Genomic DNA, 14,156 nt, shown 5'->3' with positions numbered 1-14,156 from the left:
TTGAAAACCTTGTCTTTGAGCTCTGAAGTTCTTTCTTCTGCTTGTTTGATTCTATTGCTGAGACTTTGCAGAGCATTTTGCGTTTCTGTAAGTGCATCCATTGTTTCCTGAAGTTTTGATTCAGGAATTTGATTGTTTTTTATTTATGCTATCTATTTCACTGATGATTTCTCCTCTCGTTTCTTGTATCATTTTTTATTTCCTTAAATTGGACTTTGCTTTTCTCTGGTGCCTCCTTGATTTTAGCTTAATAACTGACCTTCTGAATTCTTTTTCAGGTAAATCAGGGATTTCTTCTTGGTTTGGATCCATTGCTGGTGAGCTAGTGTGATTTTTTTATGGATGTTGAAGAACCTTGTTTTATCATATTACCAGAATTGTTTTTCTGGTTCCTTCTCAGTTGGGTAGGCTGTGCCAGAGGAAAGGTCTAGGGCTCAAGGCTGCTGTTCAAATTCTTTTGTCCCATGGGGTATTCCCTTAATGAAGTACTCTATCCCTTTTCCTAGGGATGTGGCTTCCTGAGAGCTGAGCTGTTGTGATTGTTATTTCTCTTCTGGATGTAGCCACCCAGCAGGTCTACCAGGCTCTGGGCTGGTACTGGGGATTGTCTGCACTGGGTTCTGTGACGTGAACAGTCTGCACGTGTCTCAGCTGTGGATACGTGCACGTGCCTCACCTGCTCTGGAGGAGGTGGCAGGGGGATGAAATGAACTCTGTGAGGGTCCTTAGTTTTTGGTTGTTTAATGCACTATTTTTGTGCTGATTGGCCTCCTGCCAGGAGGCAGGTGACACTTTGAAGAGAGCATCAGCTGTGGTAGTATAGGGAGGATCAGGTGGTGGGCAGAGCCCTAGAACTCAGAGGAGGATATGCCCTTTGTCTTCAGCTACCAGGGTGGGTAGGAAAGGAGACCATCAGGTTGGGGCAGGGTTAGGCCTGTCTGAGCTTAGACTCTCCTTGGGTGGGTCTTGCTGTGGCTGCTGTGGGGAATGGGGATGTGGTTCCCAGGTCAATGGAGTTATGCTCCCAGTAGGATTATGGCTGCCTCTGCTGTGTCATGCAGTTAGTCAAAGAAGTGGGAGAGAGCTGGCAGTCACAGGCCTTACCCAGCTCCCAGGCAACCCAGAAGGCTGGTCTCACTCCCATTGTGCACCCCCCAACAGCACCAAGTCAATTTCCCGTCAGTGGGAGAGCAGGGCTGAGAGCTTGCCCCAGGCTCTCAGCCTCCCACTGTGAAAGCCAGCTGGGTTTTTGTTCCTCCCAGTCTGCAAAGTCTGCATGCCAGATTCATGCCAGGAGACTTCACATTCAGTTGAAATTGTTACAAAGTTCAGCTAGAGGTTTCCTTCTCCCTGTGGTCTTTTCCCTGGCAGCCCTCCTCAAGGAACCCTGTGAGACAAGGCAGAAATGGCTACCCGGGGACCCAGAGAGCCCACAGGGCTTTTCCTGCTGCTTCCTTTACCCCTGTATTTTGCTCGGCTCTCTAAATTGACTCAGTTCCAGGTAAGGTCAGAATATTCTCCTGTGATCCAGACCTTTAGGTTCCCTAGTGAAGGTATGTGTTCAGGGGTGGACAATTCTCTTTTCCCACTTCCACAGCTTGGGCAGTGTCATGCACATCCGTGTGAAGAGACCACCAAACAGGCTTTGTGTGAGCAATAAAGCTTTTTAATCACCTGGGTGCAGGCAGGGAGATAAGGGTGGGGCCGTTTTATAGGATTTGGGTAGGTAAAGGAAAATTACAGTCAAAGGGGGGTTGTTCTCTGGCGGGCAGGAGTGGGGGTCACAATGTGCTCAGTGGGGGAGCTTTTTGAGCCAGGATGAGCCAGGAAAAGTGTCTTGTTTTTCTAAGACCAGCCGAGCGGGCGCAAAAGAACCAGCGGGTAGGCAAGTGTAACAGCAAAACTACACATTTATTTTGGTAACCTAAGGTGTGCGGGAGAAGTCTGTCGGCCTCCGGCAAAGGAGGCCGGCAGAGTCCCCCCGCGGTGGGGCTCTCGGACGGACTTCCCACAGTCCCGACATCCCGACAGGACTGGGGCTGTAAGAGGGCCGCCGGGCTGTGAGAAGGCCGCCGGGGCTGTGAGAAGGCCGCGTGGCTCAATGGCGGAGAGCGGCTTTTCTAGGAGTGGGAGGGCAATAGGTGGGGCATGGGCGTGTCAGGGGCGTTCCGCAGGTGCAACCAGGTAAATCTTGGTCTCTTCAGATTAACGTCACCTGGCGCATGCCCAGTTGGTCTGCACCCTCCCTGGGCGCCGGCTGCATTTTCGCGCGCGCGGGAAGAGTTGGTGGTGAAGAAGAACCCGGAAGTGCACCATCTTGCCTCGGTTCGTCCAAACAAAAAGGACTTTCACAAGGTAATGTCATCACTTAAGGCAAGGACCAGCCATTTTCACTTCTTTTGTGGTGGAATGTCATCAGTTAAGGCAGGGCAGGGCATTTTCACTTCTTTTGTGATTCTTCAGTTACTTCAGGCCATCTGGGTGTATATGTGCAAGTCACAGGGGATGCACAGGGGATGCGATGGCTTGGGCTCAGAGGCCTGACAGGCACTCACAGTATTTGGGGTATCTACAGGGTCCGGCAGGAGTCATCCACTTTCTTCAGAGGGTCTGTGGGTTTTCTCAGCTTTCCTGGCTTATTGCTGCAGTCGTTCTGGAGCAAATTTTACAGTGGGAGTCTCCACACACTGCTCTGTCTGTCTGCATGGGAGCTGCAATCTAGTCCTGCCTCCCGTCCACCATGATCCCCTATGCTGTCCAGCAGCCTAATTCTAACATTATTTTTTTCAGTGCCTTCACCCAGTTTGAGAGACATTGAGTTAATAGTAACCAGTTAATAAACATTTGACGCATTTTCATTCTATATTTGTATGAGTCATGTTTTTAACTTTTTGAAAATCATACTTTGACAATTTTTCCCATTAAAACATGGAATAGTGGGGAAGCAAGGATTTAGGCCAAGAAGGTAGTCAAAGATGACCAGAAAAGGCCCAGGAGCCAAGGCCAGTAAAACAGTCTCCCTATCCATACTCTTGCTCTCTTATGGATGGTTTATTCTTACTACAGCAGGCAAAGTGATTCCTTCAAAACCTAAGTTGGATCATGTCACTCTTTTTATTTTGACTCCACCAGTGGCTACAGATATCACCCAAAGTTAAAGCAAAGCTCTTGTTATGCCCTAGAAGAATCTGTGATCTGCTGCTTTTATCAGCATTCTCTTTTTCCCAACCTGCTTTATTTTTTTGCCATAGCACTTAGCACCATATAGAATCCTATACACTTGTTTATTTCTGTCTCCCCGCACTGGAATCTAAGTTCCTTGAGAGCAAAGACTGTGTTGTCCACTGCTCTCTCAGTGCTTAGAATAGTGGCATGAAATAGATGCTCAATAAATATTTATTGAAATATGATTTCCTTTAGAGAGGGGTAGAATATAAGCAGTTTGAGGCTCAAAAAGAAGGTATGAAATAATTATTCTGGAACAAAATAAACTTATGAAAAAATAAATGTATTAGGTATATATAATAACATTGCCAGGCAATATTGAATGCCTATTTGAAATCTGTGAGCACAGTTTTAAGGTCTCATCAATAGACCTAATTAGGTGTTCTCTTCAGCAGTGTTTAGTTGTTCAGGTGAAAGTGTAGAGTAGCATAATGGTTGGGCTAATTGTTGGGACACTGCCTAGGCCAGTATGATGAAAGGAGTGTACTATATCACCTTACACATCCCACCTGACCCAGTTTCCAATGCCTTCCCAGCTTCCCAAACCATTCTACTGGGTCCTTTGGAACTCATAATCTCTGCTTTCTCCAATATCTTCTCTAAACAGTCCCTTTACTCTCTTAGATGAAACAAAAGTTGACTATCTCTTGATGACTTCACTTTTGCTATGCTTCACGGCCTCTAAAGATATTGTGGAGCTTCCTCAGGAGCAGCCCCTAGTTTGAGGGTAAGAGGAGCTCAGTGAGCATTCCAGTCCCTAAGCAGAGCAGCCCACTTTGATCTGCTTTAATTATTGGATTCCACATAAGATTATTTTCAAGTTTCCCTTAGGGGAAAAAATAGTTTAGAAACCACTGTTTTGTTACATTTTTGCAGTGGGCTAACATCTGCTGTGTGTCTCCGGTCCCTATTTCCTAGGTTATCCTGATCCCGTTCCATCACGGTACGTTGGTATATGAGGTGAAAGAGCTTAGCCTTTCAGCTCACAGGTCTCTGGATCTGAAGGAGCCACATTTGAACCTGTTGTACAAACTGTCCCACATACTACCCAAAGATTCTAGACTTTGAACTTTATACTATGACATGATCGGACTTTTGGGTTGTCTCCCTTGGAAGAGGTTTATTACCACAGTAAAACCTAGTCACCCAAATACATCTTTGCTGGTTTCTGAGGTTATCCTGATTCCAGACTTTGAGATTCTAGACTGAACTTTATACTATGACATGGTCAGACTTTTGGGTTGTCTCCCTTGGAAGAGGTTTATTACTACCACAGCAAAACCTAGTCACCCAAATATATAGTTCTTTGCTGATTTCCTCTCTGCTATTTTCTCTGGTTCACTCTTTTGGACCTTTTTTATTTAGATGTTAAATCTTTTTTCTTTTTTTTTGGAGACAGGGTCTCATTCTGTTGCCCAGACTGGAATGCAGTGGCAAAATCATAGCTCAGAGTAGCCATGAACTCCTGAGCTCAAGGGATCCTCGGCCTTCTAAGTAGCTGGAACTACAGGCACATGCCACCATGCCCAGCTATAATTTTTGTGTTTATTTTTTGTAGAGATGGAGTCTGACTATGTTGCCCAGGCCAGTCTTGAATTCCTGGCCTCAAGCAATCCTCCTACCTCGGCCTTCCAAAGTGCTGGAATTATAGGTATGAGCCACCAGGCCCAGCCAGATGTTAAACCTTATAGTGGAGATTGCTCAACTTCCTCCAACATCTATTCTCTCCTTCCTTTTAATGATAGAACTCCTGAGATTTAGCTGAACATGACAAGACTACATGCTCCAACCTCCCTTGCAGCTAAGTGTGAACTGAAGTGCATATATCTTACTGGTCATATCTTTAAGTCATGAATTGTATCCGCCCTCTTCCTGTTAGGAAATGTTTTTTGTTTCGTTTTGTTTTTGAGATAGAGTCTTGCTCTGTCACCCAGGCTGGACTGTAGTGGTGCAATCTCAGCTCACTATAACCTCTGACTCCTGGGTTCAAGCAGTTCTCCTGCCTCAGCCTCCCGAGTAGCTGGGATTACAGGTGCATGCCACTGAGCCTGGCTAATTTTTGTATTTTTAGTAGAGACAGGGTTTGGCCGTGTTTGCCAAACTGGTCTCAAACTCCTGACCTCAGGTGATCCACCCGCCTCAGCCTCCTTTCAAAGTGCTGGGATTACAGGTGTGAGCCACTGTGCCTGGACAGGAAATGTTAATAACTGAAACTTCAGCCTGGATACAGAGATGGATATGGATGCAACATGTTTAGCATGACGGAGCCAGCTGGTCATAAAGCAGAGTCATCTACCTACTCTAGGCCCCAGAGAAAAGAACTTCTGTGCTATTAATGCCACTCACTATATTTTGGAGTCCCTGTTACAGCAACTTAAGCTGATCCTAATGCAGTCTGCCTAGATGGTTACTTAAATTTTCTCAACATCTATGTCCTCCTAGTTTTTCATCTCTTTGTATATTTTTATCATACTTCCTAGAAATTTTGTTAACTTTGTTCTTCAATGCTTCTACTGAGTATTTTCATTTCTGCTATATTTTTAATTCCCAAATTTTCTTGTTTTGTAGATGCTATATCTTTTTTTTTTTTTTTGAGATGGAGTCTCGTTCTGCCACCCAGGCTGGTGTGCAGTGACATGATCTGGCTCACTGCAAACTCTTCCAGGTTCAAGAGATTCTCCTCCCCCAGCTTCCTGAGTAGCTGAGATTACAGGTACACACCACCATGCCCAGCTAATTTTTGTATTTTGTATTAGTCAGGCTGGCCTCAAACTCCTGACCTCAGGTGATCCGCCCTCCTTGGCATCCTATGTAGATGTTATATCTTTTTAAAGTCTTTTTTTTCCCTCCTAGTCTGTTTCTTCCAAGTTACTTTTATTTATTTATTTTATTTTATTTTTTGAGATGGAGTCTCACTGTCACCCAGGCTGGACGGCAGTGGCACGATCTTGGCTCACTGCAACCTCCGCCTCCTGGGTTCAAGCAATTCTCCTGTCTCAGCCTCCCAAATAGCTGGGACTACAGACACCCGCCACCACACCTGGCTAATTTTTGTATTTTTAGTAGAGACAGGGTTTCATCATATTGGTCAGGCTGGTCTCGAACTCCTGACCTCAGGTGATCCGCCCACCTCGGCCTCTCAAAGTGCTGGGATTACAGACGTGAGCTACCGCACCTGGCCAAGCTACTTTTATTCCTGTTTGTTTTTATCTATACTTTTCTTTAAGTGTCTAGTTAACCTTGGCTTTCTGCTTACATTTAAGAGAGAGGCACTACAAAGCTGAATGGAAACTCTGTGTTCATGGATAGTTCTTTTTGACTGTGGGTTTCAGTGTAGGCCAATGGTTCTCAATGGGGATAGTTTTGCTCCCCACCCTTGTGGTATATTTAGCAATGTCTGGAAACATTTTTGGTTATCAAAACTGGGAGAAGGGTATGGTACTAGCATCTGATGAATGGAGACCAAGAACACTGCAAAACATGTTAAAATGCACAGGATGGTCACCCAAAACAAAGCATTGAAAACATCAGTATTTTAAATCGTTTCTCTTGGGCAGATTATCCTCTTCAGAGAAGACTCTGCCAGCATGCTACCTTGCTGCCAGTAATCTCTGACCCTGGCAGTGCTGGCAACGCAACTTCAGTGAATGAACTTTTACTTAATCCCCCTGTCTTAGCAAAATGTCCCTGCCCTCAAATATGCTTATGTCTCTTGGTCCAGACTCCCTTTGCTTCGCTTTCTCCAGATATCAGGATTTTAGTGGTATTCTTTTAGAGTTGGGATGGGACATAGAAGAGTAGGGAGGGTATTATAAATAGCCTTTCAATCATCCTGTTTTGGTTCTTCTTTTACCTACATTTTCAGAGGTACCTGATGTCTTTCCACTTCTTGGGCTCTTTGAGGGTTCCATAATATAATTCAGTTGCCTTTTTTCCTACTATAGACATACAGATTAGCTTTTCTGCTTGGGTTCTGCTAAGTCAGTTTTTATTAGTCCACCTGCTTTGCAGCTTCCAATATATTATTGAAGAGATGGGGTCTTGCTATGTTGCCCAGGCTGGACTTAAACTCCTGTGCTCAGCTGGGCGCGGTAGCTCATGCCTGTAATCCCAGCACTTTGGGAGGCCGAGGTGGGTGGATCACGAAGTCAGGAGATCGAGACCATCCTGGTTAACATGGTGAAACCCCGTCTCTACTAAAAAATACAAAAAATTAGCCGGGCATGGTGGCAAGCATCTGTAGTCCCAGCTAATCGGGAGCTGAGGCAGGAGAAAGGCGTGAACCCAGCAGGCAGAGCTTGCAGTGAGCCGAGATCACGCCACTGCACTCCAGCCTGGGTAACAGAGCAAGACTCCATCTCAAAAAAACAAACAAACAAACTCCTGTGCTCAAATGATCCTCCTGCCTTAGCCTCCCAAGTAGCTGGGACTACAGGCATGCACCACCATCCCAAGCATCAATATTTTTACTTTTTCTTTTCTCTTGTTCTCTATGTTCTTATTTGTCTTTTTAAAAGTCCTTTTACAAATCTTGTGGGATTTCAGGAAGGAACAGATCTAATCATGTGTTCACTTGCTCTCTTAAATGGCAACCTTTTCTGTGTTTTACCTCACTCTTTATTAAAGTCAGAATGTATATCTTATGTCAACTCCAGTCATGAGATGATCTTATGGAGAATGTGGACTGTGTCCTATTTACATTTGTATACTTAGAAGCACTTAGCCTGATGTCTTGTACAGAGAAGGCATTCAAAACATTTGTTACATTGAATTTATGTAATACAAATGCACATCTGCTTTAAGTGCTTTTCAGATTGATACATCAATGGAAACATATTTTTATTTTTGTAATTCTTTAATGGGCAAAACAATGCTGTAAGTAAATGTCCATAAGCTTTGCATGCCTGAGTAGAATGACCTGAACACATGGGACATGTAAATCATGTTGTTCATTCATGATACTCTGCAAATAGTCTAATCTACTCACTCCAATGGCCAATCTCATTTCCAGATCTCTCACCTGAAGACAGTTTTTTTTTTTTTCACCTGAAGATAGATTATCTTATAGCTTCGGCATTAGGAGATATTTTTAAAACAATGAAGTTGAATCACATTTACTTGACAAACTCTCTGGCTGTAAATGTATATTTCTAATAGATGAATGGTAATAGAACTTTGAGTTTGTATCAACATAGTTTTAATAAATATTTGTTCAATTTACAAATGAATGAAAATATACATAAAAAAGTGTGCTTCAGTAGATATATATTGTCAGTGACCAAAGTCTGATCACTGAACCCATTTCCTAATATAACAGAAACTCTCTTGTTAATTACATGCCTAATATGTGGTACTATTTCTTGGAGAGCCAGCATTCACAAGTAGAAATGAGAATGGCACCACTCACTATTACTCCTAGTGACCCACTAGCAAAATTTTTGCTTCCTGTTGTAGTGACTTTATGCCCTGCTGGGCTAGAGGTCCAAAGGAGGAATGCATCTGCCAGGAGATACAAGAATGAGTGAATTGGAATTTAAGATTGCCACCTGGCCACTTTGGGCTCCCTCTAAATCAATGGTTAAAGAAGAGAGTTACTGTGCTGGCTGGAGTGATATCAAGGGGAAATTGGACTACTACTCCACAATGGAAGTAAGGAAGAGTATGTCTGAAATACAGGAGATCCCTTAGGGTATTTCTTAGTATTATTATGCCCTACTATTAAGACTGATGGAAAACTACAACAAGCTAATCTAGGCAGAATTGTGAATGGCCCAGGCAATTCAGGAATGGAGGTTTGGATTACCCTACAGGTAAAGGATCACCACCAGCTGAGGTGCTTGCTGACATCGAAGATAATACAGAATGGGCGGTAGAAGGTAGTTATAAATATGAGCTATGACCATGTGACAAGTTACAGAAATTGGGAATATAATTATTATGAATATTTCTCCATATTTTGTTATGAATATGTGTGTTTATATATACATATACACATACACACACACATACACACACACAAAAAAAAAACCCAAATATCTTTATTTTCTTCTCTCTTTTATTCTCTTATAAGTTATATTGACTTTAGGCTGGGTGCAGTGTCTCATACCTGTAATCCCAGCACTTTGTGAGGCTGAGGTGGGTGGATCACCTGAGGTCAGGAGGTCGAGACCAGCCTGATCAACATGGCAAAACCCCATCTATACTAAAAATACAAAAAAATTAGCCAGGCATGGTGGTGTGTGCCTGTAATCCCAGCTACTCCAGAGGCTGAGGCATGAGAATCACTTGAATCCAGGAGGCAGAGGTTGCAGTGAGTGAGCGGAGATTGCGCCATTGCACTCCAGCCTGGGCAACAAGAGTGAAACTCGATGTAAAAAAAAAAAAAAAAAAAGATATATTGACTTCATATTATCATACTATATTATAATATGTAAGTACTGTTAATTTTATATCATCATATTTAAGTTATAAAATATCAAGGAGAAGAGTTAAACATCACTCAAAGACTTTATCTCCTCTTCTGGAATAGGGGTTAGTCATGTTCAGTTGTATGAAGATAGTTGTATCATACTAGGTATAATTATGATCTTGTTATTGTCTTTATTTGGAGATACATATAGATGCCAGGTTAGCAAGGAATAGATTTATGATGGTTAATTTATTTGATCAAATGCCATTCTGGGTGCATGTGTGAGAGCATTTGTGGATGAAATTAACATTTGAATTGGTAGACTGAGTAAAGCAGATTGCCTTTCCTAGTGTGGGTGGGCTTCATTCAGTCAGTCCATTGAAGACCTGAAAAGAATAAAAATGCTGAATAAGAGGGAACTCCTCCTTCCTGACTGTTGAGCTGGTGTATTAGTTTTTTCTGCCTTAGGACTCAAACTGAAACATTGACTCTTTTTGAATCTCCAGCCTGCTGGTTTTCAGACTGGAACACACATTAACTCTCCTGGGTCTCCAGCTTGTGGAATGCAGATGTTGGGACTTTTCAGCGTCCATAGTCATGCGAGCCATTTGTTGTAATTAATCTCATTGTCTACCCATATCTAGATATATATGTTTCCTATTGGTTCTGTTTCTCTGGAGAACTCTGACTCATAAAGATACGTTAATTATAAATAGAAAAGTGATTGCACTATTAAAAAATCTTGTTGTTCAGGCTGGGCACAGTGGCTCACGCCTGTGATCTCAGCATTTTGGGAGGCCAAGGCAGGTGTATCACCTGAGCCCAGGAGTCCAAGACCAGCCTGGCCAACATAGTGAAACCCCACCTCTACCTAAAATACCAAAAAATACAAAAATTGGCTGGGCGTGGTGGTGCACACCTGTAGTCCCAGCTGCTTGGGAGGCTGAGGCAGGAGAATCACTTGAACCCCAAGTAGGCAGAGGCTGCAGTGAGCCAGGATCACGCCACCACGCCACTGCACTCCAGCCTAGGCAACAAAGCAAGAGTCTGTCTCAAAATTAAAAAAAAACAACTTGTTGTTCAATACTTGACAGTTTTAAAGTATGTTTTATTATTTATTGTTTATTATCCATTTAATTTCCTAAGATATATAGATTATTAGAGAAATCAACGAGATGTTATTTCTAGACAGCATGTCTTAAAAAATATATCAACATTTAAATATTCTTTATCAATAAGTTATATTTCATATTCACTGTGTACATAACAACAGAAGCATAGGAAGTAAATGTTACAGTCAAGATGAAGTGTACGAATGTCCATGTCTCAGAGAAGTGGATGTTCCTGAATTTACCTACGGCAACATTTGGAGCAAGTACCACTTGTTACCATCCTTATGCTATGCTTACTTGAAGACAGGGCCAGTGTTAAAACGTTTGCTTCTTTTACAGCGATTTTATTTTCCTTTTAATTCTAATTTTGCCCAATTGTTCTATTCAGATAAAGTCATTTAATCTCTGCTCTTGGCCAGGGCGCAGTGACTCACGCCTGTAATCCCAGCACTTTGAGAGGCTGAGGCGGGCGGATCATGAGGTCAGGAGATTGAGACCATCCTGACTAATATGGTGAAACCCCGTCTCTACTAAAAATACAAAAAATTAGCCGGGTGTGGTGGCGGGCACCTGTAGTCCCAGGTAGGTACTCAGGAGGCTGAGGCAGGAGAATGGCGTGAACCCGGGAGGCAGAGCTTGCAGTGAGCCGAGATCGCGCCACCGCACTCCAGCCTGGGTGACAGAGTGAGACTCCGTCTCAAAAAAAAAAATAAATAAAATAATAATAATAATAATAATAATAATAATCTCTGCTCTTCTGATTGATATTTTAATTTTTCAGTCCTTTCCAGCTGCGTCCACCCCAGCTCTTTATGAAGAATGGAGAACTATGCATTTTATATTTGAATGATAAAACTATTGATAGGGTCATTTTTTTCTTCAAAAAAAAAAAAGAGAGAGAGAAAGAAATTACCCACCAAAAAAAAAAAAAGAAAGAAAGAAAAAAAAACATTCTGCTGCTCAGAATACCACAGGGAAGATGGTTGCATATCATGCATATCAATTCCCTTTTATTGGTCTATTAACATTTTAAAGACTATGACAACTATTTAAACTAATTATTTGGTTTTACAACAAAGAAATATGTATACATTTGTGTATACATATAAATCTTGGATTAGTCAGATGTAAGCCAAGATCTCATTTTGATTCTCCTGGGGTACCTTGTTTGTATTCCTAGGTCTTCAGGACTAGATTCTCTGTGCATCTGAGGATAACTACTGGCTGATCTAGTAGAGGCAATAATGTGACTCTTGGACTGACGAATAGACTTCCATCAAGACAGCCTATCTGTTGGATCTTTATTGGTTTTAAGAAACAGAAACCAATGCAAGTTAACTTCAGCAAAAAGTGAGAAATTCAAGGATGAAACCAAGACCACGTCTCAGGATGGGATTGGAACTATGCACCAAACACTCGGTCTGTCCTTTTCCTACTCTACATGTCTCTAAGTTTTCCCAGGCTTTGTGGTAGAAAATATAGCTACACAAACTACACAATTTTGTGTATATATATATATATATATATATATATATATATATATATTTTTTTTTTTTTTTTTTCATTTCACTCTTGTCACCCAGGCTGGAGTGCAAAGGTGTGATCTCAGCTCACTGCAACCACCGCCTCCCAGGTTCAAGCAATTCTCCTGCCTCAGCCTCCCAAGTAGCTGGGATTACAGGTGCACACCACCGGCGAAGTTTTGTATTTTTAGTAGAGACAGGGTTTCACCATGTTGGCCAGGCTGGTCTCGAACTCCTGACCTGAGGTGATCCACCCACCTTGGCCTCCCAAAGTGCTGGGATTATAGGTACGAACCACCGTGCCCAGCCCAAACTCCCGTTTTTTGTATGTCTTGCATTAAAGATTTCAACCCACACAAAGACCAGACCTCATTCCCAATCCCAAGTTTTCCAAGGAATCTCTATTCAGCCCAGATTGTAGCCAACATGATGGTTACGGGCCATAATATATGTCTCAGGTGAGCAGCAACTATCTGGGCTGGTGGTGAGGTATGGGATTTGGGGTGGGTAAGAATTTACCAAGACAGTTGTAGGTAAAGAAAGGCAGATTTATTAAAGAAAGTATGAGAATATGTTGCCAGGGAGCAGTGGGCAGAACCAGCAGAAGAGGAGCTGTCTACAAGGAAACAAAGGCTTGCTGGAGATTTTATTGGATGGTTGTTTGGGCTGATTGATAATGCGAAGGTAGCAGAAAGCCAACTTGCATTCTTCTGTCAGCCAACATGTTTGATGATGAATTGAAGCATTTGGTGATAAGCAGAAAGCTTGTGAGTTGTGTATGTTATTTGCTCAGGAGGACTATACGTCCTGGGCCATAAAGAGAGACTTATAGCTTATCTGCTTCCTCTTTTCGCTTATATGTCCTGGACCATGAAGAAAGGCAGACCTATAGCTTATTTACTTTATCTCTTTGCTTTCCCTTCATCCTACCAGTCTGACTCCTTTTCCCTAATTAGGACTCCACAATATATAACCATGGCTGCTTGGAAGCCTACCTGTGACCATGTGGATGAGCAGAGAAGGGAGAGGTTTGTAGAAAAGGGGAACTGGGTGCCAAATCTAATAGGTGTCCAGTGCAAGGCCCTTTCTTCCCTCTTAATGGAAAATGGATCTTAAACAGTGCCCTTCTGGAGACCACACTGGGGAAAAGGAAGTAGATGGTATTAAGCAGGTTTGGTAAAGGGAGGAATTTTGAGGCAACTGGACCTTTCCGGGCCGCTTCAATTCATACCATATGTATGGTTCTTTAAAAAAATGTAAAACTCATTATTTGGGCCACTCTTTTTTAAACTTATATTTTATGTTTTTTTCTTTTTTAAATTTTTATCTATTTACCTATTTTGAGACCAGGTTATGAGACTGGCTAATTTTTGTATTTTTGGTAGAGACCGGGCTTCACCATGTTGCCCAGGCTGGCTCAAACGCCTAGGTTCAAGCGATCCACCCGCTGGGCCTCCCAAAGCTCATTATAGGGATGAGCCACCACATCCAGCTGCATATTTGGGCCATTTTTATACAAAACGATTTAATTGATTGTGGCAAACATTATTGGATTATGATCTGTCTTCAAATGCAAATATATGTTGATTATCTGGATCATCTTTGCCGAGATTCAACTCAGTTACCATAGTGCCTGAAATGACCATAATGTACAAGCAGTGACTCCGTTGTCACCATTCTGTAAATCAATGGGTTTCAGCCTCAGATCCCGGGACATCTAGGGATCTACAAGGAAAAAAACTGAAGACCCATAAGGTATTTCTAGTATTTCATAAAGTCTAAAGCAAATAATACACTTACCGGGCACAAAGCTATGATGGACTACCTAAAACATCAAAACATCAAAACCATCAAATTTCTCTGTTTTAGAATGAAATGATATCAACT

The sequence above is a fragment of the Piliocolobus tephrosceles genome, chromosome 5 (assembly GCF_002776525.5).
Source record: "Piliocolobus tephrosceles isolate RC106 chromosome 5, ASM277652v3, whole genome shotgun sequence".
Lineage (NCBI taxonomy): Eukaryota > Metazoa > Chordata > Mammalia > Primates > Cercopithecidae > Piliocolobus > Piliocolobus tephrosceles.
Note: the sequence above shows the minus strand (reverse complement) of the source record.